Here is a 22,339-nt window from a genome sequence, read left to right as displayed (position 1 = left end):
AATGCAAATTCTGAAATGCCATCTCTTAAAGCAAACTGTAGACTATGGTACAGCACCAAAAACGTTACTTCCAGTGCAAGCCACGTGTGAATACATGTTCATGTGACCTTTGTTCATGTAGTACTTTTGATGCACTAATTTATGGAGCTCTTGGTTTTTATGAGCAACAGTTCAGTATAATATCACTGTCATGATAGTCAGGTAAACATCATAGCACATACATACTGATGGACAGATCAACGGACCAATCAACACACACAACACGACAGCCAATCACAGGCAAGAGCATACACAGTACAAAACAGGGAACATGACACTTCTTGGGCACTCGAGCAGGAGACGGCTCAGGGCACAGAGCTCATCACAAGCCACTCAGACATCCACCATGTGCTGAGTGCCACTACACGATAGAATTAGGAATAGGGGACTTCTGGGTTGCGGCGATGCGGAGCTAAGCCGCGCGATTTGGCAGCTCCCGCGAAGACTGACTTTTGGGCCCGCTAACGGAGCCCCAATGGCACTTTTTATATAACCAACCCGTGGGGAAGGAAGGAGAAAGGTCCCCTACTAACCTGCATGGATCGGACCTGCAGCAAAACGGCGAAAAAAGCGGCCCTGGAGCAGCGGGAGAAGAAAGGAAAAAAAAGCAAAATGGCGGCGCCCACGGACAAAGAGGAGATGCAAGAGTTCATCAAGCGCTGCTTCAAGTCAAGGAGATGCGCAAGGAGATGGTGGCGCCTATGCTGGCAATAATTGAAGGACTTGGAGCAACCCAGAAAGCCCAAGAGGTGAAGACCCAGGAGATCCAGGAAAACGTGAGTGAGAACGACGACGAGTTCGTGGGCCTGGCCGAGAGAGTGGAGCGGCACGAGGCGCTGCACAAGACGTGGGCGGGAAGACTCGAAGACCTGGAGAACAGGTCGAGGAGAAACAATTTGAGGATCCTGGGTCTCCCAGAAGGAGTGGAGGGGGCCGGTGCCACCGCATATGCGGGCACAATGATCGGGTCGCTGATGGGTGCGGAGGCCCCCCCCGGGATTGCTGGAGCTGGATGGGGCGCACCGAGTGCTAGTGAGGAAGCCCAAGGCAAGTGAGCCGCCAAGGGCGATGGTGGTGAGATTTCACCGGTTTACGGACAGAGTGAGGGTCCTGAAATGGGCCAAGAAGCAAGTGGGACAATGCGGAGATCAGAATATACCCGGACTGGAGCGCGGAGGTCGCTAAGCGGAGAGCGGGTTTCAACCGGGCCAAAGCGGTGCTGCATCGGAAAGGAGTGAAATTTGGAATGTTGCAGCCAGCGCGACTGTGGGTTACACATAATGGCCAACACCACTACTTCGAAACGCCCAAAGAGGCGTGGACCTTTATACTAACTGAAAAATTGGGCTCTAATTGAGGGTTTGTGGGGGAGGGGGGTGTTTGAGGGTTGAAGTATGATGGTTGTTGCACATAGGGGGTCAACCACACGCAGGAAATGCTAGATGGGCTGGGGGAAGAGGGACAAGGCCACGACAGGAGCTGCGCCATGGGGGGCGGGGCAGGCTTTGGAAAGCGCGGGGTTTTCTTTCCCATGCGCAGCAAGAAAGGCGGGAAGGGGAACGAAGGAATGTAGATTGATTGGGAGATTCCCACACGGGGGGGGTCAAAGGGATGGCGGGGGAAGCCGGGGTCAGCTGGCTTACGGGAGGGATATGGGGGGAGCAAAAAAGCTAGACGGGGATCTCGGGGGGGGGGGGGGGGGGGGGGGGGGGGGGGTTGCTGCTGCACTGGCCGAAAGAGAACGGGACACAGAAGAGGAGGCTGGGACGGGGGTCTCCCGGCTGGGGGACTGGAGAGTGAGGGAGACGCGGACGAGGGACTTGCCCAGAAAAGGAGATGGCTAGTCGGAGGGGGGGTCCCTCCAATCCGGCTGATAACGTGGAACGCGAGGGGCCTGAATGGGCCGGTGAAGCGGGCTCGAGTGTTCGCGCACTTGAAGGGACTGAAGGCAGACGTGGCAATGCTCCAAGAGACACACCTGAAGGTGGCAGACCAGGCCAGGTTAAGAAAGGGATGGGTAGGACAGGTATTTCACTCGGGATTGGACGCGAAAAATAGAGGGGTGGCAATTCTGGTGGGAAAGCATGTGTCATTTGAGGCCAAGACTATCGTAGCAGATAATGGAGGGAGATATGTGATGGTGAGTGGTAGGTTGCAAGGGACGTGGGTGGTGTTGGTAAATGTATACGCCCCGAACTGGGATGATGCTGGATTTATGAAGCGCATGTTGGGGTGCATTCCGGACCTGGAGGTAGGAGGACTGATAATGGGAGGGGACTTCAATACAGTGCTGGATCCAGCACTGGACCGCTCCAGATCAAGGACGGGAAGGAGGCCGGCGGCGGCTAAGGTGCTCAGGGGTTTTATGGATCAGATGGGGGGGGGGGGGGGGGGGGGGGAAGAGAGTGGACCCATGGAGGTTTGCAAGGCCGCAGGCCAGGGAATTTTCTTTCTTCTCCCACGTGCATAAGGCTTACTCCCGGATAGATTTCTTTGTTCTGGGCAGGGCGCTCATCCCGAGAGTGGAGGGGACGGAGTATTCAGCCATACCGTTTCGGACCAACTGGAGCTGGGAGAGGAGCGGGACCAACGCCAGCTGTGACGGCTGGATGTGGGACTGCTGGCTGATGAGGTGGTGTGTGGGAAGGTGAGGGGGTGTATTGAAAGGTACTTGGAGGCCAACGACAACGGGGAGGTGCGAGTGGGGGTGGTATGGGAGGCGTTGAAGGCGGTGATCAGGCGAGAGCTGATCTCCATCAGGGCTCATAGGGAGAAGACAGAGGGAATGGAACGGGAGAGGTTAGTGGGGGAGATCTTGCGAGTGGACAGGAGATACGCAGAGGCCCCGGAGGAAAGATTACTTGGGGAAAGGCGACGGCTCCAGGCGGAGTTTGACCTGCTGACCACGGGCAAGACGGAGGCACAGTGGAGGAAGGCGCAGGGGGCGACCTAAGAGTACGGGGAAAAGGCTAATCGGATGCTGGCGCACCAGCTCCGTAAGAGGGCGGCAGTGAGGTAAATAGGGGGAATCAAAGATGGAAGGGGAACCACGGTTCGAAGTGCAACGGAAATAAATAAGGTATTCAAGGCCTTTTATGAAGAGCTGTACAGATCCCAGCCCCCAGGGGGGGAAGAGGGGATGAGGCGATTCCTGGACCAGCTCGGGTTCCCGAGGGTGGAGGAGCAGGAGGCGGTTGGTTTGGGGGCACCAATTGGGTTGGAGGAGTTGAGTAAGGGTTTGGGGAGCATGCAGGTGGGGAAGGCCCCGGGGCCGGACTGGTTCCCGGTGGAGTTCTATAGAAAATATGTGGACCTGCTGGCCCCGCTACTAGTGAGGACCTTTAACGAGGCAAGAGAGGAGGGAACCCTGCCCCAGACAATGTCGGAGGCGACAATTTCCTTGATTCTAAAGCGAGACAAGGATCCACTGCAATGTGGATCGTACAGGCCGATTTCGCTCCTCAATGTGGATGCTAAGCTATTGGCAAAGGTACTGGCCACTAGGATTGAGGACTGTGTCCTGGGGGTGATTCACGAGGACCAAACGGGATTCGTAAAGGGCAGGCAGTTAAATACCAATGTGCGGCGGCTCTTAAACGTGATAATGATGACATCGGAGGAGGGAGAGGCAGAGATAGTGGCAGCTATGGACGGGGAAAAAGCCTTTGACCGAGTAGAGTGGGAGTTCCTCTGGGAGGTATTGCGCAGGTTTGGGTTCGGGGGAGGGTTTATTAGATGGGTTAAGCTCCTTTACAGCGCCCCGGTGGCGAGTGTAGTGACGAACCGGCAGAGGTCGGAGTACTTTCGGCTGTACCGAGGGACGAGGCAGGGGTGCCCCCTGTCCCCCCTGTTGTTTGTATTGGCGATTGAACCCTTGGCCATATCACTTAGGGAGTCTAAGAAATGGAGGGGGATAGTCCGCGGGGGAGAGGAGCATCGGGTATCGCTATATGCGGATGACCTGCTGCTATACGTGGCGGACCCAATGGAGGGGATGGTGGAGGTCATGCAGACTCTGAAGGAGTTTGGGGAGTTCTCGGGATACAAGCTTAATGTAGGGAAGAGTGAGCTCTTTGTATTACAGGCAGTGGACCAAGAAAGAGGGATAGGGGACCTACCGCTGAGGAGGGCGGAGAGGAGTTTTCGGTATCTGGGGATGCAGATAGCCAGAAGTTGGGGGGCCCTACATAAACTGAATTTGACGAGGGTGGTGGAGCAAATGGAGGAGGATTTTAAAAGATGGGACATGCTCCCGCTCTCGCTGGCGGGTAGGGTGCAGTCGGTCAAAATGGTGGTCCTTCCGAGGTTTTTGTTCGTGTTTCAGTGCCTCCCCATCGTGATCACCAAGGGCTTTTTCCAAGAGAGTAGGTAGGAGTACTATGGGGTATGTGTGGGCAAATAAGACCCCGAGGGTTCTTGGAACACAATAGGGACTGAGGAGGGTTGGCTTTGCCAAACCTAGGGTTACTACTGGGCAGCAAACGTGGCGATGATCCGCAAGTGGGTCATGGAGGGAGAGGGGGCGGCATGGAAGAGGATGGAGATGGCGTCCTGTGAAGGAACGAGCCTGGGGGCGTTGGTAATGGCACCGCTGCCGCTCTCGCCGACAAAATACACCACAAGTCCGGTGGTGGCGGCAACACTAAGGATCTGGGGCCAGTGGAGAAGGCACAGGGGTGCAATGGGAGCATCGGTGTGGTCCCCGATCAGGGGTAACCACCGGTTTGTCCCGGGGAAGATGGACGGGGGGGTTCAAAGGCTGGTATCGGGCGGGGATTAGAAGAATGGGGGACCTGTTCATTGACGGGACATTTGCGAGCCGAGGGGCACTGGAGGAGAAATTGGAGTTACCCCCGGGAAATGCCTTTAGATATATGCAGGTGAGGGCTTTTGTGAGGCGACAGATGAGGGAATTTCCGTTGCTCCCGGCACAAGAAGTTCAAGATAGGGTGATCTCGGGGGTATGGGTCGGGGAGGGCAAGGTGTCGGAAATATACCAAGAGATGAAAGAAGAGGGGGAAGTGCTAGTAGAAAAATTGAAAGGTAAATGGGAGGAGGAGGAGATTGAGGAAGGGCTATGGGTTGATGCCCTGGGTAGGGTTAATACCTCCTCCTCGTGTGCCAGGCTCAGTCTGATACAATTTAAGGTGGTTCATAGAGCGCATTTGACGAGGGCGAGGCTGAGCAGGTTCTTTGGGGTAGAGGATAGATGTGAAAGATGTTCAGGGAGCCCGGCGAACCATGTCCATATGTTTTGGTCATGCCCGGCATTGGAGGGGTTCTGGAGAGGTGTGGCGGGAGTAATATCCCAGGTGGTGAAAGTCCGGGTCAAGCCAAGCTGGGGACTAGCAATATTTGGAGTAGTGGATGAGCCGGGAGTGCAGGAGGCGAAAGAGGCCGGAATTCTGGCCTTTGCATCCCTAGTAGCCCGGCGAAGGGTCTTGCTATTGTGGAAGGAGGCGAAGCCCCCTAGCCTGGAGGTCTGGATTAACCACATGGCGGGGTTCATAAAATTGGAGAGAATTAAGTTTGCTTTGAGAGGGTCTGCACAGGGGTTTTACAGGCGGTGGCAACCGTTCCTAGAATATCTCGCGGAGCGTTAGAGGAAGGTCGGTCAGCAGCAGCAACCCTGGGGGGGGGGGGGGGGGGGGGAAAGTACGTGCGGCCAAGAGCCAGTGTATAAAGCTATGTAAATATACCATCTTGCCATGTATATATCTTGCTCAGGGTGATTTTGCGTAATTTTGTTATGGGGGGGGGGGTTATTGCTTGTAAGGGGAAAAAAATTGTGTTGTTAAAAAACCTTAATAAAAATATTTATTAAAAAAAAGAATTAGGAATCGGTCCACAGAATCAAGGTTGCTGGAAACCTCAGCGTTAATTGGAAACTGTTCAAACAGCGCTTGCAGCTCTTTCTGGAAACCAACGAAAAGGAAAGCGCCTCGGACACCAGAAAGATCACATCCTCCTCACCACGGCAGGTCAACACGCCATCCATGTCTACAACTCCCTGGTGTTCGCGGAAGGCGAGGTGATGACCAAATACAAGACGGTCCTTCTGAAGCTCGACCAACACTTCAACGTCGAGGTCAACGAGAGCTTCGAGAGGTATCTCTTCCAGCAGCGCCTGCAAGGTAAGGATGAGCCCTTTCAGTCATTCCTTACACATCTCCGCATCCTCGCGCAGTCCTGCTGTTACGACATCACCTCCGATTCCATGATTCGGGACTAGATCGTTTTTGGAGTCACCTCGGGCACCCTATGCCAGCAACTCTTAAAAATAAAAGGCCTCACCTTAGCCTCCACAATTGAAGCCTGTGTCCTGCACGAAAACGTGACTAGCCGCTATACCCAATTTCAGGCGGCTGAATCGGCGCGGCAGGGGTCCTACGTGGCCAGATCAGCGAGACAGGCGCCCTACGAGGCCGAACGGGTCCAGGCGATCGAGTTCCTCCCAGCCCGCACGAGGGCGGCCATTCCGCACGCTTTTCGAGGTCTCCCGCGCTTGTGCACACCAAAAACTACAGCAACACTGAGGGACGTGATGTGCAGGCGCGCTCGACGCAAGACCGAACTGCGCATGCGCAGTGGCGCAACGAACACCATGACGTCACGACGTGCGGCAACTGTGGAGCCGCACATTTAAAGTGGCAATGTCCCGCAAGAACCCGACAATGCCTCCGCTGTGGCAAGGTGGGCCACTATGCTGCTTGCTGTCGAGCAGCTCAACCTGTCAATGTTCCCCAACTCCGACAACCTCGCAGGGACATGCGGACCATTCAGCCTCCTTATTACGAGTCGTGCCCAGACGATACCCAGACCAGTGACACAGACGACCGGGATGCCTTCCGTGTTGCGGTCATTGATGGGAACCGAATGTCTCCAGCCAGAACCCACTAGCCGGTGCAAGTTAACACAATCAATCCGCGTGATGAATGGTGTGCCACCCTAACGGTCAACCCAAATTTGTCGCCCACCTACTAGACTGGACTTATGAGACTGCTTGTACATTGAACTCATACTCCCACTGTGTTAATATGTTTCTGTTCTTATCGTTACAGGAATTCGTTTTGTCGCTCAACATTGCCCCGTTCTTTATTTATGGTACAACCTCGTTGTTATGTCGCACCCGACATCGCCCCTTGTATATAGTTTAGCCCCATGTACATGCTGTAAATATTGCACACACACACACGTTTAGCTACACTCAGTACACATCTCTATTTATGACCATGTAGGCACATGTTCTTGTAAAAAAGGGGGGGGGGATGTCATGACATTCAGGTAAACATCATAGCACATACATACATACATACTGATGGACAGATCAACGGACCAATCAACACACACAACACGACAGCCAATCACAGGCAAGAGCATACACAGTACAAAACAGGGATCACGACACTTCCTGGGCACTCGAGCAGGAGACAGCTCAGGGCACAGAGCTCATCACAAGCCACTCAGACATCCACCATGTGCTGAGTGCCACTACACGATAGAATTAGGAATAGGTCCACAGAAACAAGGGTCATGATCGAACCTCAGTAAACACTTTACCAGTGTAAATAGATGTTTGAAATAAAACTGCGTTGTACCATTCGCAACCGTGTTGGTTCGTCTGTGTAGCAGAGTACCCAACACTTCAATCACCACTCTGACTAATAGACCAAATCTTGTAGCTTTATTTTGAGATAGTATTTACTGACACAAAAGTAGGGGACATGCTGAGGAATTCAGCATCACAGTCAGGTTTGTAGAATGTTAGGAAGGTGGCAAATACAATGTGTTAGAGATAGCTGTGAAATAATGCACTTTAGGAAGAAAATCAGGGAATTAAAATACACATTCATTAGAGAAACACTGATGATTGTGGACAAGCAGACACCTCTAATCTAAAGACAAATAGCAGAATGTTTGAGCGCAGATAGCCAAATCCACTTTTTAAAATTACTAAAAACCTCAAATTATAAATAGTGGTATGGAGTACTAGACTGAAGAAATTATGAAATGGTTATTGTTAGAATGTATGTAGTCTTAGACACACCATTACAGAAAGGACATTAAAACAATAGGGATTCACCAGGATGACACCAAAGATGTAAAAATATCTTCAGGCCAAGAGAGGAACTATAAAAAAAAAATTAAGAAAATGAATAGGGAAAGACCACTACCTCTAGTTGGGGAATAAGTGACATGTATTTTAAATTGACAATCCCTCCAGAGATTAGGCTTGTTGGAGAAATGGAATGCTTTGTCACAGGAAGTAGCCAAGGTGGCAACCATTGCAATCTTTCATGGGATACTGGATAAATCAGAGTAAGATATAAGACAATGGGAAGGGGAGTGGGGCAGTGGGATTCATTTTGCATTTGACAAGATGTGAAAACTGGCTTCCTTCTTTTCAGTGAATTACGATGGCTCTAGTTTTAAAAAAGGTCTATACAAGTTGAAGTTAAAGGTGATCACAGCCAAACCATTATCAAAGGCCAGCCATGTGCCCATAATTCTCTTTTCTCACAGCGATAGGGAATAAGTGGTACGTACCTTTTGGCGTTAATTCCTGGAAAATGCTCCCATTGACATCGACTTAGTGTATGATGGAGGCAGCCACTCAGTGAATCTTTTATTTAAAAGTGCTTTTGCATGTTTTGTAATGTTTATGTAGATTCAAATGAAGGTATTGCTCGAAATCGATGGGATTACCAGAACGTGTGATCATGTGTTAAACTGATTTAGAAGGAAGGGAAAGAAATGCTTGCATTTATATAACACTTTTCAATGCATTTTACAGCCAATTAAGTACTTTTTGAAGTAGCTGGAATAACTCCTCTGTTCTTCTTTGAAACAGTGCCACGGCAATTTTTACATCCACGCAAAATTGGTTTAACATCTCATCTGAAATACGGCACTCTGACTGTGCAATGCTCCCTCAGTACTGCACTGGAGTGTCAGTTTTGGTTTTTGTGCTTAAGGCCTGGAGTGGGACTTGAACCTGGAACCTTTTGATTCAGAGGCAAATGCGTGACCAACTGAGTCATAACATCAAAGAATAAAAAATTAGCTCCCAAGAACAAAAAACTGGGGGGAAAGAAATAAAAATCAAGTAGGTTCTTATAAATCTACTCATGGAAAATCATTCAATGACTGCACTGAAATCAAAGGATGGCCAAAAACATATTAATTAAAATATTTTTAAACTTGGGACTTCTGGTTGCGGCTATGCAGAGCTAAGTCGCACATTCGGCAGCCCCCGCTAAAAACAGACATTTGGGCTCTTTTCAGGGCCTCCAATGGCACCTTTTCGCTGTCTTCCGGTGCGGGAAGGAGATTCCAATAGTTCCCTGACAGTGTATGGCTTGGACCAGGAGCGGGCGACTAAAAAAGTGGTGGTGAACTCAAAGAAGGTGCGAGGGAAGAAGAGCAAAATGGCGGCTGGCGGGGACCAGGCAGCATGGATGCAGTGGGCACAGGAGCAACAGGAGGTTATCCAGCGCTGCTTCCGAGAGATTAAAGCGGACCTGCTGGAGCCGATGAAGGCTTCTATAGACAAGCTGCTGGAGGCCCAGACAGCCCACGGGGTGGCGATCCGCGAGATCCAACAAAAGGTCTCCGACAACGAGGACGAGATCTTAGGCCTTGCGGTAAAGGTGGGAGGCACATGAGGCGCTCCACAAGAAATGGCAGTAACGGTTCGAGGAGGTGGAGAATCGGTCGAGGCGGAAGAATTTGCGGATTCTGGGCCTCCCGGAGGGGCTGGAGGGGTCGGACATGGGGGCCTATGTGGTCACCATGCTAAACTCGCTGATGGGAGCGAGGTCCTTCCAGTGACCCCTGGAGCTGGAAGGGGCCCATACAGTGCTGGTGAGGAGGCCCAAGGCTAACGAGCCACCGTGGGCGGTGCTGGTGCGGTTTCATTGGTTTGTTGATAGGGAGTGCGTGCTCAGGTGGGCCAAGAAAGAGTGGAGCAGCAGGTGGGAGAACGCGGAGATTCGGATATACAAGGACTGGAGTGCGGAGGTGGCGAAGAAGAGGGCCGGGTACAATCGAGCGAAGGCAGTGCTGCACAGAAAGAGGGTGAAGTTTGGCATGCTGCAGCCGGCGCGACTGTGGGTCACCTACAAGGACCGGCACCATTACTCTGAGTCTCCGGAGGTGGCGTGGGCCTTTGATCAGGCCGAGAAACTGGAGACAAACTGAGGGTCAAGATGGGTGGTCGGGGTGTTATACTATTGAGGGAGGGCTCTTTGCCCTTATTTCTGTTTGGTTCAATGAGGGTGGTTAGGGCACTGTTTTGGTTGGGTCTGTCGGGAGGGCTCTTGGAGGGGGGTAAGTAAATGGAGTGGGGGCGGATGGCCGGTAGGGGGGATGGGGCCCCGCGGGGGAGGGGGTGGCCCAAGTCGGGGGTGAGGGGACTGGGCCTGTAAAAGGAACGGCAACAGGGGCGGCGGGGCCCGGCAGGTGGAAAGCGTGGGCTTTTTCCCGCGCTGAAGGCTGGAGGGGGCAGGGCTGGGGCGGGGAAGCGAGGGTTGTTTCAGACGCTTGGGATGGAAGGGGGAGGCGGAGAGCCTGTGGATCGGTAACGGGGGAGGAGGATATGTCCCACAATGGGAGGAGTCGAAGGACAGGCAGGTGTAGCCGGGGTCAACAGGAGTCAGCTGACTTGCGGGATTAAAGCAGCTAGGAGGGATCCTAGCTTTGGGGGGAGGGGGGGGGGGGGGGGGGGGGAGGGGGGGTGGGGGGGACCACCGGGTTGCTGCTGCTATGGTCGAGGGGGAGCTGGAGCGAGTAGAGGGGCTTGGGACGGGGGTCTGCCGCCAGGTGTGGGGTGCGGGCGCGTGGCTGGCCAAGGAGAGGTTATGGCTAGTCGGCGGGGGAGGGGGGCGGGTGGCCACCCGATCTGGCTGATAACCTGGAATGTAAGGGGACTGAACGGGCTGATCAAGCGGGCCCGGGTGTTCGCGCTCCTGAAGGGGCTGAAGGCGGATGTGGTCATGCTCCAGGAGACACACCTGAAGGTGGCAGACCAGGTAAGATTGAGGAAGGGGTGGGTAGGTCAGGTGTTTCACTCAGGGTTGGATGCCAAAAATTGGGGGGTGGCGATCTTGGTGGGAAAGAGGGTGCCATTCGAGGCGTCGAGCATTGTGATAGACAATGGTGGCAGGTACGTAATGGTAAGTGGTAAGCTGCAAGGGGAGAGGGTGGTGCTGGTCAATGCATATGCCCTGAACTGGGATGGCGCAGGTTTTATGCGGCGCATGTTGGGTCAGATCCCGGACTTGGAAGTGGGGGGCATGATAATGGGGGGGGCGGAGTTTAACCTGGTGTTGGATCCGGCACTGGATCGCACCAGGTATAGGACGGGTAGGAAGCCGGCAGCGGCTGAGGGGGTTTATGGACCAGATGAAAGGGGTGGACCCTTGGAGATTTGCAAGACCGGGGGCTAGGGAATTTTCATTCTTCTCGCATGTCCATAAGGCTTACTCTCGGATCGACTTCTTTATTATGAGTAGGGCGCTGATAGCAAGAGTAGAGGATACAGAGTACTCGGCGATAGCCATTTCGGATCACACCCCGCATTGGGTAGACCTAGAGCTGGGGAGGAGAGGGACCAGCGCCCGTTGTGGCGCTTGGAGGTGGGGTTGTTGGCGGACTAGGAGGTGAGTGAGTGGGCCCGAGGAAGCATAGAGAGACTAGAGGCCAATGATAACGGGGAGGTCCGAGTGGGGATGGTATGGGAGGCGCTGAAGGCGGTGGTTAGGGGAGAGCTGATTTCCATTATGGCCCACATGGAGAGGAGAGAGCAGAGGGAGAGGGAGAGGCTGTTGGTGGAGTTGGTGAGGGTAGACAGGAGGTATGCGGAAGTGCCGGAGGAGGGACTGCTGAAGAAGAGGCGTAGCCTCCAGGCCGAATTTGACCTGGTGACCACCAGGAAGGCGGAGGTGCCGTGGAGGAAGGCCCAGGGGGCGATTTATGAATATGGGGAAAAGGCAAGCCGGATGCTGGCGCATCAGCTTCAGAAGCGGGACACAGCCAGGGAGATCGGGGGAGTTAAGGATAGGGGAGGGAGTGTGGTACGGAGTGGGGTTGATATCAATGGAGTCCTCAGGAACTTTTATGAGGAATTGTATCGGTCTGAGCCCCCAGGAGGGAGGGATGGGCCGCTTTCTGGACCAAGTGAGGTTTCCGAAGGTGGAGGAGGGACTAATAGCGGGATTGGGGGCCCTGATTGGGCTGGAGGAGCTGGCCAAAGGATTAGGAAGCATGCAGGCGGGGAAGGCACCGGGGCCGGACGGTTTCCCGGTCGAATTCTACAAGAAATATGTGGACCTGTTGGGCCCGTTCTTAGTTAGGACCTTCAATGAGGCAAGGAAGGGGGGGGGGGGCCTTGCCCCCGACGATGTCACGGGCACTGATCTCCTTGATCCTGAAGCGGGACAAGGATCCCCTGCAGTGTGGGTCTTACAGGCCGATCTCGCTGTTAAATGTAGATGCCAAGGTGCTGGTGAAGGTCTTAGCCACGAGAATTGAGGATTGTGTGCCGCAGGTGATCCACGAAGACCAGACGGGATTCGTGAAGGGGAGGCAGTTGAACGCGAATGTGCGGAGGCTACTGAATGTGATTATGATGCCGGCAAGGGAGGGGGAGGCGGAGATAGTAGTGGCGATGGACGCTGAGGAGGCCTTCGATAGGGTAGAGTTGGGGGTACTTGTGGGAGGTGCTGAAGAGGTTCGGGTTTGGGGAGGGGTTTGTTAGGTGGGTTAGGTTGTTGTACGAGGTCCCGATGGCGAGCGTGGCCACGAACAAGAGGAGGTCTGAGTACTTTTGGCTGCATCGAGGGACGAGGCAGGGGTGTTCCCTGTCCCCCCTGCTCTTCGCATTGGCGATTGAACCCCTGGCTATGGCACTGAGAGAGTCGAGGAACTGGAGGGGGCTGGTGAGGGGCGGGGAGGAGCATAGGGTGTCGCTCTATGCGGACGACTTGCTGCTGTATGTGGCGGACCCGGTGGGGGGAATGCCGGAGGTAATGAGGATCCTCAGGGAGTTCGGGGATTTCTCAGGGTACAAGCTCAACTTGGGGAAGAGCGAGTTGTTCGTGGTTCACCCAGGGGACCAGGAGAGGGGGATTGGTGAGCTCCCACTAAAAAGGGCGAAGAGGAGCTTCAGGTACTTGGGAGTTCAGGTGGCCAGGAGCTGGGGGGCCCTGCATAGACTCAATTTCACAAGGTTAGTGGAGCAAATGGAGGAGGAGTTCAAGAGGTGGGACGCGCTGCCGCTGTCCCTGGCGGGTAGGGTGCAGTCAGTTAAGATGACGGTGCTCCCAAGGTTTTTGTTCCTGTTCCAGTGCCTCCCCATTTTTATCCAGAGGGCCTTCTTTGGGCGGGTCAACAGGAGCATAACGGGGTTTGTGTGGGCGCGAGGGACTCCGAGGGTGAGAAGGGTGTTCCTGGAGCGGAGTAGGGATGAGGGGGGGGGCTGGCGCTGCCCAACGTCTGTGGGTACTACTGGGCTGCCAATGTGGCGATGGTGCATAAGTGGGTGATGGAGGGAGAGGGTGCTGCATGGAAGAGGCTGGAGACGGCGTCTTGTGAGGGTACAAGTCTGGAGGCGCTGGCAACGGCGCCGCTGCCATTCCCTCCAATGAGGTATACCACGAGCCCGGTGGTGGCGGCTACCCTCAAAATCTGGGGGCAGTGGAGGCGGCACAGAGGGGAAGTTGGGGCCTCGGTGTGGACCCCATTACGGGGGAACCGCCGGTTTGTCCCAGGGAAAATAGGTGGAGGGTTTTCGGGGTGGCACAGGGCAGGGATAAGAAGGTTGGGGGACCTTTTGTGGACGGGAAGTTCGCGAGCCTGGGTGAATTGGAGGAGAAGTATGGGCTCCCCCCCCGGGGAACGCCTTCAGATATTTACAGGTAAGGGCATTTGCCAAGCGGCAAGTGGTGGAATTCCCACGCATAGTACAGGATAGGGTGCTCTCACGGGGGGGGGGGGGGGGGGGGGGGGGGGGGGGGCGAATCTTGGAAACTTACCAGGTGATGCAGGAGGAGGCGGACTCGGTGGCACAGTTGAAAGGTAAGTGACGAGGAGAAGTTGGGAGAGGAGATCGAAGATGGGACGTGGGCAGATGCCCTAGGGAGGGTGAACTCTTCCTCTTAGTGTGCGACGCTCAGCCTCATACAGTTTAAGGTACTGCACGGTGCACACATGACCAGGACAAGGATGAGCCGGTTCTTTGAGGGGGGTGGGGGGGGAAGACAGGTGTGTTAGGTGCTCAAGGTGCCCAGCAAATCACACCCATATGTTCTGGCCATGCCCAGCGCTGGAGGAATTTTGGAAGGGCGTAGCAAGGACGGTGTCGAGGGTGGTAGGATCCAGGGTCAAACCAGGCTGGGGGCTCGCAATATTTGGGTTTGCAGGGGAGCCGTGAGTGCAGGAGGCGAAAGAGGCCGGTATTCTGGCCTTTGCGTCCCTGGTAGCCCGGCGAAGGATTCTTCTTCAGTGGAGAGATGAGAGGCCCCCCAAGCGTGGAATCCTGGATCAACGATATGGCGGGGTTTATTAAATTGGAGAGGGTGAAATTCGCCTTAAGGGGATCGGTACAAGGGTTCTTTAGGCGGTGGCAACCGTTCTTGGACTTCCTGGCAGAATGATAGACAATGGTCAGCAGCAGCAGCAACTCGGAGGGGTGGGCAACTTTATTTTTGTTTATTTGCCCTGGGGGATCTGAGGTGGTGTATATATTTGCTATGTTTGCTTTGTGTTAAACTCGGGGTGTTAATTTATTATTTATGTATGGGGGGGGGGGGGCACGGGGGTTGTTTTAATTTGTTCTGTAATTAATGTTATTGGGTTTCTTTTCAATTCTGTTGTTGATATTTTGAGAAAACACTAATAAAAATTATTTTTAAAAATATATATTTTTAACTTGCAATGATTAACTTTTGTTGATGATCAAGGACAGCCTAGATCTATCTATACATGCCTAATTTCACCTAGTATAAAAGGGAATCTGGTGCAATAATAAGTGAAGGTCAGAATTGCATTTCCAGCGTACTGCATTGCATTTGTATTATGCCAGGAGCTTCCCTTCCCTTCCACGTCTTTTTTAAGCCATCTGGGGCGGCATTCATTGCTACTTCAGTGGCATGAAAATGAAGGATAAAACAGCTTAAAACCAGGACAACTGTTGACAAGTATGCTACAGTTACTGTACTCGAGAGAGGGGAATTGTAATAAGAATCAGATGTATGGCGCGTTTCAATGTACACAATTTAAAATTATTTGGCTACATTAGAATGGCTACTTTCTCAGTGTCTCTTCAATTTTGATACAAAACAAAATCATGTGGTCTGACCTCAATCACTTTTCCTTCAAACAACTAACCCCGATTTCCATTCGAGAAGGCGACGACTTGCTGATTTTTCGCGCAGCTCTGCCCATGTTTCAGTAGCAAGATTAGCTTGGCAATTCTCCACACAAAGCCAGAGGAAACCTAATCCCATAGAACAGCTGTTATGTGCAGTTTTTGTTATGTCGCTCAACATTAATTTACTGTAACGGTCAATAATCGAATCCCTCCCACTATCTACCAGAAATATCTTTGCTGCTTAGAGTCACGATTCACTGACCTCTGCTGTTCCCAATACTTTTTTCCTCTCCTCGGGATATCCAGAAATAGCAGGTCTCCAACATGACAGCTTTCACACCTTTAAGCTCATCCAAAGTACATGGGCATTCATGAAATGCATACTTTTTTCATCCAAGGTATATGGGCATTCATGGAATGCATATTAACTAAGATGAATTCCTCTTATGATAATTGGAATTTTCAACAGATCAGCCTATTGTGATCAAATAAAACTAAAGGTTCTATTGGCCATTAAGATGCCCGACTCATTTGGGTCCAAAGACCTATTTCTGTGATGTAGATTCGATATAGGTTGCAAAATATAAAAAACGAAATGGATCTCCCAAGCCTTTTCAGTATCCTATCAGGTATCCTACACTGGTTGGCATCTGCTCTAGCTCTCTGATGGTAGAAGTAGAACAAGATGATGAATTGAAATATCACACAACATTAATATGACAGATAGCCTACACATGATTTAATACATCCCATATGTGGAATAATGGATGTTGGAAGGGACTGAAATCAAATCTGGGTAAATGTTGAATGAGCTGATTTGTGCAATACACAAAGCAGACTTGTAAAAGCCCTTGGCTATGTACAGTATGGTCAGATGTGCACTACTACATGCTCTAGCTTAGCATTTTACTTACTTCTATTGAAAAAGCTGGGCCTCCTGTACAATTCTATTAAAATCAAGGGAAGAATGAGACGCATTACTGATCAAAGGAAAATAACAGCAAAGGTTAATGGCCAAAAATATCAAAATATCTTTGTTAAAGTCATTTTCTTTATTACAAGATAATTAGAATGCCAATCTCTAATCACAATGGTCCTGCCTCCCTCAGTCCTGTCTGTGATTCAGACGCAGTTGCAATCAAGAAACAGACTCCATCACATATCACCGTACAACACCCTACTGGTGATATAGCTGTTGCAGGCTTCAGCCATATCAGGTATATAGAATCACAGAATGCTTACGGCAGAAGAGACGGCCAATTAGCCTGCCAAATCCATGCCAGCTCTCTGCAAGTGTAACTTACCGAGTCCCATTCCTTTGCTTTTTCCACCCCAAGTGGCCATGCAAATAGTTTTGCCTTTAGCTAGTGAAGGGGTGTGGGTATGGTGGTGCCAGTAATGAGGAGGGGTAGGGTCACCCCGATGCTTACATGGTGGTGGTGGTGAGCCTTTAATTTAACTTTGCACCAATCTCAGAATCCTGGTGTGTTTAGTCCCTGCCCCATCTTCTCGCCCCCTCTCCCCTCACCCCCCCCCAGCACTTTGAAATTGCACAGTGTGTTTAAATCAAGCGAGAAAGGGCATCTGTGAAACAGATGAATTTCAGCCTGATCCATCACTGCAATTTTGGGAAGGTTATACCCAATGTTGCAGGTTTGCGGCTCCAGGTTCTGATGAAGGAGTTTAGGCTGAAAACATCAACTCAGTTTCTCTCCACAGATACCGTCTGAGCAGCTAAGATTCATACCGTACGGAAGAGGTCCTTTGGTCCATCAAGTCTCCATCAAAACAACACTAATTACACTTTCTAGCATTTGACCCATAGCCTTGGATGTCATGACATTTCAAGAGCTCATCCACGTACTTTTTAAATGCTGCGAGGTCTACCCCTCTACTGCCCTCCTAGGTAGTGCATTCCAGACTCCCACCACCTTCTGGGTGAAAAAACTATTTTTCTAATCCCTCTAAACCCCTGCCCTTCACTTTAATATCATGCTCCCTCACTACTGACCCTTCAACTAAGGGGGACAGCTCCTTCCTTTCCACCCTGTCCGTACCCGACAATCTTATGCACCTCAATCATGTCCCCCCTCAGCCTTATCTACTCTAAAGAAAACAACCCAAGCCTATCCAGCCTCTTCTTGTAGTTCAAATACATCCTGGTGAATCTTTTCTGTACCCTCTCCAGTGCAATTCCCTCCTTCCTACAGTGAGGTGACCAGAACCACACAATACTCCCAGCTGTGGCCTAACCAAAGTTTTGTACACTCCAACATAACCTCCCTGCTCTTATAATATATGCCAGGACTGATAAAGGCAAGTGTCCCATATGTCTTCGTTTTTTTATTGAAGTTTAGAGCATCCCATTCATTCTTTTTCCAATTAAGGGGCAATTTAGCTTAGCCAATCTACCTACCCTGCACATCTTTGGATTTTGTGGGGGTGAGATCCATGCAGGCACAGGGAGAATGTGCAAACTCCACATGGACAGTGACCCAGGGCCGGGATCGAACCTGGGCCCACGATGCAGTGAGGCAGTAGTGTTAACCACTGCACCACCATGCCACCCCCATATGTCTTCTTAACTATACTATTAACATGCCCTGCCACTATCAGGGATCTGTAGACAAGCATCCCAAGATCCCTCTGAGCTTCCTAGTGTCCTGCCATTCAAGTGCACCCTTGTCTTGTTACTCCTTGTAAAGTGCATTCCTCTGCACCTCTCAGGGTTAATTTCCATCTGCCACTGATCTGTCCATCTGACCAACCCTTCTACATGTTCCTGCAACCGAAGACCTTCTTCCTCACCATTAACCATCCTGCTAATCTTCATGTCATCTGCAAACTTACTCATCATCCCCTCCACATTTTCATCTAATAATAATAATATTTTCTTATTGTCACAAGTAGGCTTACATTAACACTGCAATGAAGTTACTGTGGAAATCTCTATATTGTTTATGTAGATCACAAAAAATAAGGACCTAGATCCCTTTGGTACTCCAGTGGACATCGGCCTCCAGCCACACAAACAGGTTCTACCACCACCCTCTGTCCCCCACCACTTGCTGCCCTACTCGACCCTACCAACTTGCCACGTTATCCTGGATCACATGTGCTTTTTCCTTCTTTATCAGTCTGCCATGTGGGACCTCATCAAAGGCTTTGTTGAAATCCATATAAACTATATCATCTGCACTACCCTCATCTACATACCCGATTAGTTCCTCGAAAAAGTCAATCAAATGTTAGGCATGACCTATCCCTGACAAAGCCATGCTGACTATTCTTGATCAAACCTTGCTTCCCCAAGTGGAGATCTATTCTGTCCTTCAGAATTTTCTCCAATAGTTTTCCTACCACGGCTTAGAAACTAACTGGTCTTTAATTCCCTGATTTATCTTGCGCACACTTTTTGAAAAATGGGACCACATTAGTTGTCCTCCAAACCTCTGACACCTCCCCTGTGGCTAGATAGGAATTAAAAATTTGAGCCTGAGCCCCTGTAATTTCCCCCCTTGCAATTCATCCAGACCTGGGGATTTGTCCACCTTCCAAGTCCGCCAAAGCCTCCAATAACTCCTCATTCCCTATGGCAAACTGTTTAATAACTTCTCAGTCCCTCTCCCAGAATTCTGTACCTGCATCCTCCTTCACCCGAGTGAAAACAGATGTGAAGCACTCGTTTAACAACCTACCAATGTCCCCCGGCACAGAGTGCCCCCTTTACCCTAATGGGCCCTACTTTCCCTGGTTATGCTCATCCCCTTAATATCTTGGGATTCTCCCCAATCTTTACCTGCCAGTGCATTTTCATGTCCCCTCTTTGCTCTCCTAATTGGTTTAAGATCCCCCTGCACTTTCTTTTTTTTTCAATAAATTTAGAGTACCTAATTCTATTTTTCCAATTACGAGTCAATTTAGCATGGCCAATCCAATTACCCTGCACATCAGTGGGCTGTGGGGGTGACGCCCACGCAGACACGGGAAGTAAATGCAAACTCCACATAGACAGTGACCCGGGGCCGGGATTGAATCCGGGTCCTTGGTGTTGTGAGGCAGCAGTGCTAACCACTGCGCCACCATGCTGCCCTAGCAACCTTGAACAGAGAATTTGAACCTTGTGTTCAGTCTCATTATACAGAATTTAAAAGCTAACCTGTAATAATCACAAGATCTTGCAATATCGCAGTAGTAGACCCTTTAAAATGAGCACGGTCTTCATCTAAATTACTGCATGCTCCTAAACGTTCTGTATATTTACTGATGTAACACAAGTATTCTTTTGTTCTTGAGCTTAAGTGCTAACCACTGCTTCACTGTGTGCACACCCCCCCCCCCTGCAGTTTCTATACTCTAGGAAGGCGTCCACTGATTTGGTCTCTTTGTACCTGGTAAAAGCCTCTTTTTCTTTCTTACCCAGCCCTGAATGTTCCGTGATATACAGGAAAACAGATAATACGCGAGTGACTTTTAAGGGGCGTTTTGACAAATACATGAATGGGATGGGAATAGAGGGGATGGTGCCCGGAACGGTAGGGGGTTTTCGTTCAGGCGGGCAACATGATCGGTGCAGGCTTTGAGGGCCGAAGGGCCTGGTTTGCTTTACTTTGCTTGGTTCTCTGGGCTTGATGATCTGACATTTCGCCCTAAAGAGAACATGTTGGGCCTGTACTCTCTGCATTTCCTTTTTATTTATTTTTAAAAATATTTTTATTCTCCTTTTTCACATTTTCTTAATGATGTTACACCACTTCCTCTTTTACACCCAACGTCTCACCGGAAGATTCTCCACCCCAGAATGTTGAGTTGCCAGTCCTGCCCCTCCCTCAACCACGTCTCTATGATGGCAATATCACAATTCCATGTATCAATCCATGCTCTTATCCAATATTACCCAAAATGCTCCTAACATTAAAGTAGAGACCATCCAGCTTTGGATTACTCCCTTGGAACTCCATGGCGGAACTCCCTTTGCCTTGGTTCCTTTATTATAGTATACTGCATCCTATTGTACTAATGCTGTGTCCCCAACCCGACCAAACTAGTTTAAACTCCTCCCAACAGCACTAGCAAACCCACCCGCAAGGATATTGGTCCTATTCTGGTTCAGGTGCAGACTGTCCCGCTTGTACATGTCCCACCTTCCCCACAAACAGTCCCAGTGATTCTGGATTCTAAAACCCTCCTTCCTGCACCAACTCGAGTGTTGCATCCATCTGCCCTATTCGCCTATTTCTGTACTTGCCAGTACATGGCACTAGGAATAATCCAGAGATTACAACCTTTGAGGTCCTGCTTTTTAATTTGTTGCCTAGTTTGCTGAAGTCTTGATTTCAAGACCTCATCCTTCATTTTAACTCTATCTTTGGTACCAACGTGTACCACAACCTCTGACTTGTCACCCTCCCCATTTAGGATATCTTGCAGTGACATCCCTAACCCTAGGAAGGCACCACACCAACACACTTGCTTTTGGGGTGAGGGAAGAACACAAGCAAATGAAGCAAGGAAATCTCATCTACATCACATCTGCAGCCGTAGAAAAACACCTGTCTGTTCCCCTAACTAATGAATCCACTTTCACAATCGCTCTTCCTTCCTTCTTCCTCCCCACTTGTACAGTCAGGCCGCTTGTGGTGCCAGAAGCTTGGCTCTGACTGCAGTCGCTTGAGGAGTCAGCTTCCAAAACAAAAAAATGATTTGAGAGAGGGACTCCAGGGGACTCCTGCACTGCCTGCCTGCTTCTCTTGGAATGCCTGTTGGTCAACCTCACATGCTTAATTTTGGGGCGAGGGAAGAACACAAGCAAATGAATGGAAATAAAATGAAGCAAGGAAATCTCATCACAGCATTGAATACTTTGTGTTCACCAGTCACAATGCCTAGCAACGTTTGGTTCAAGGAGTTGCTCCAAGGAACGCAGTGATACACCACTTCAGAAAGTACAGCTTCTTTGCAACTGGTGTGGTCAAATAAGCGGTTTAAGTTGAATTTAGCCCGGAATAGGTTTCCTGTCCCGGAATACTAACCAGTCACTTCTATGCATTTGTAAAATCATGATGACCCATCAGTGTAACACAGTTAGGGGAAACTTAAGCCATAGGTTCAACTTGAAGGAGGAGACCAGAAAAGGGGAGGAAGGGGCAGGGGGAAATGGGGTGTAGTGGACCAGAGCACGATCTAAACTTTTAAAGTTGTTGGCAGGTTAAGTTGGGGGCAGAGTGTAACATTTGAGAGAAAGCTGCAGTTTGCAAAACCAATTATTTTGTGCCGAAATCTCCATCGGCATTTCCTTTTTGCTGACAGGTGAATTGCATTGAGCAGGTACAGCTGCTTACTGCATAGTGTGGGGTATAATTCCCGGACATCACATCCAGTGAAAAATCTCTAAACTTTTACTAGCAGACATCCATAACCTTGCATTAAAAATCTGCCAAACTAGGGAACCACAGGTTTCCAAACTTATCTGTGCTACAATGAATCAATAATCTACTTCAAGTATCATCATCTGTGATGGCACTGGCATTTTCTTTGATCACTTCATGTTGCATGTTGTTGACCCATTGATCAAAGAAGGAACTGCAGCAAATCATTATAAAGGACAATACCAACTGTGGTTAAAAACCCACACCAAGGGGTGGCATATGGCACAGTGGTTAGCACTGGGACTGCGGCGCTGAGGTCACTGTCCGTGTGGAGTTTGCACATTCTCCCCATGTCTGCTTGGGTTTCACCCCCACAACCCAAAAATGTGCAGGTTAGGTGGATTGGCCATGATAAATTGCCCCTTTATTGGAAAACAATAATTGGGCACTTTATATTTACTTTTTAAAAGCACCGCACATCAATACAACATTTGCACTATAAGTAGGATTTTTAAAAATGAGTTTCATATTCAGTAGAACCATTACCGTAATCTCCAACACC

The 22,339-nt window shown here is 50.5% G+C and overlaps 1 protein-coding gene across 8 annotated transcripts in view; it reads right to left on the bottom strand.

Annotated features, from left to right (window-relative positions):
* Positions 1-22,339, bottom strand: part of sipa1l1 (signal-induced proliferation-associated 1 like 1) — a 586,476-nt gene that overhangs the window by 303,082 nt on the left and 261,055 nt on the right. The window contains exon 1 of one of the 8 annotated variants that reach the window (XM_072486129.1): positions 6,013-6,034. The exons of the other annotated variants lie outside the window; for them this stretch is intronic. The gene's annotated coding sequence lies outside the window, so the exon portion shown is untranslated. Of the gene's footprint in view, positions 1-6,012; positions 6,035-22,339 lie in introns of those variants that run through there. 8 annotated transcript variants of the gene reach the window in all.

The sequence above is a fragment of the Scyliorhinus torazame genome, chromosome 2 (assembly GCF_047496885.1).
Source record: "Scyliorhinus torazame isolate Kashiwa2021f chromosome 2, sScyTor2.1, whole genome shotgun sequence".
NCBI classification, from domain to species: Eukaryota; Metazoa; Chordata; class Chondrichthyes; order Carcharhiniformes; family Scyliorhinidae; genus Scyliorhinus; species Scyliorhinus torazame.
This window is presented reverse-complemented; position numbering and strand designations above follow the sequence as displayed.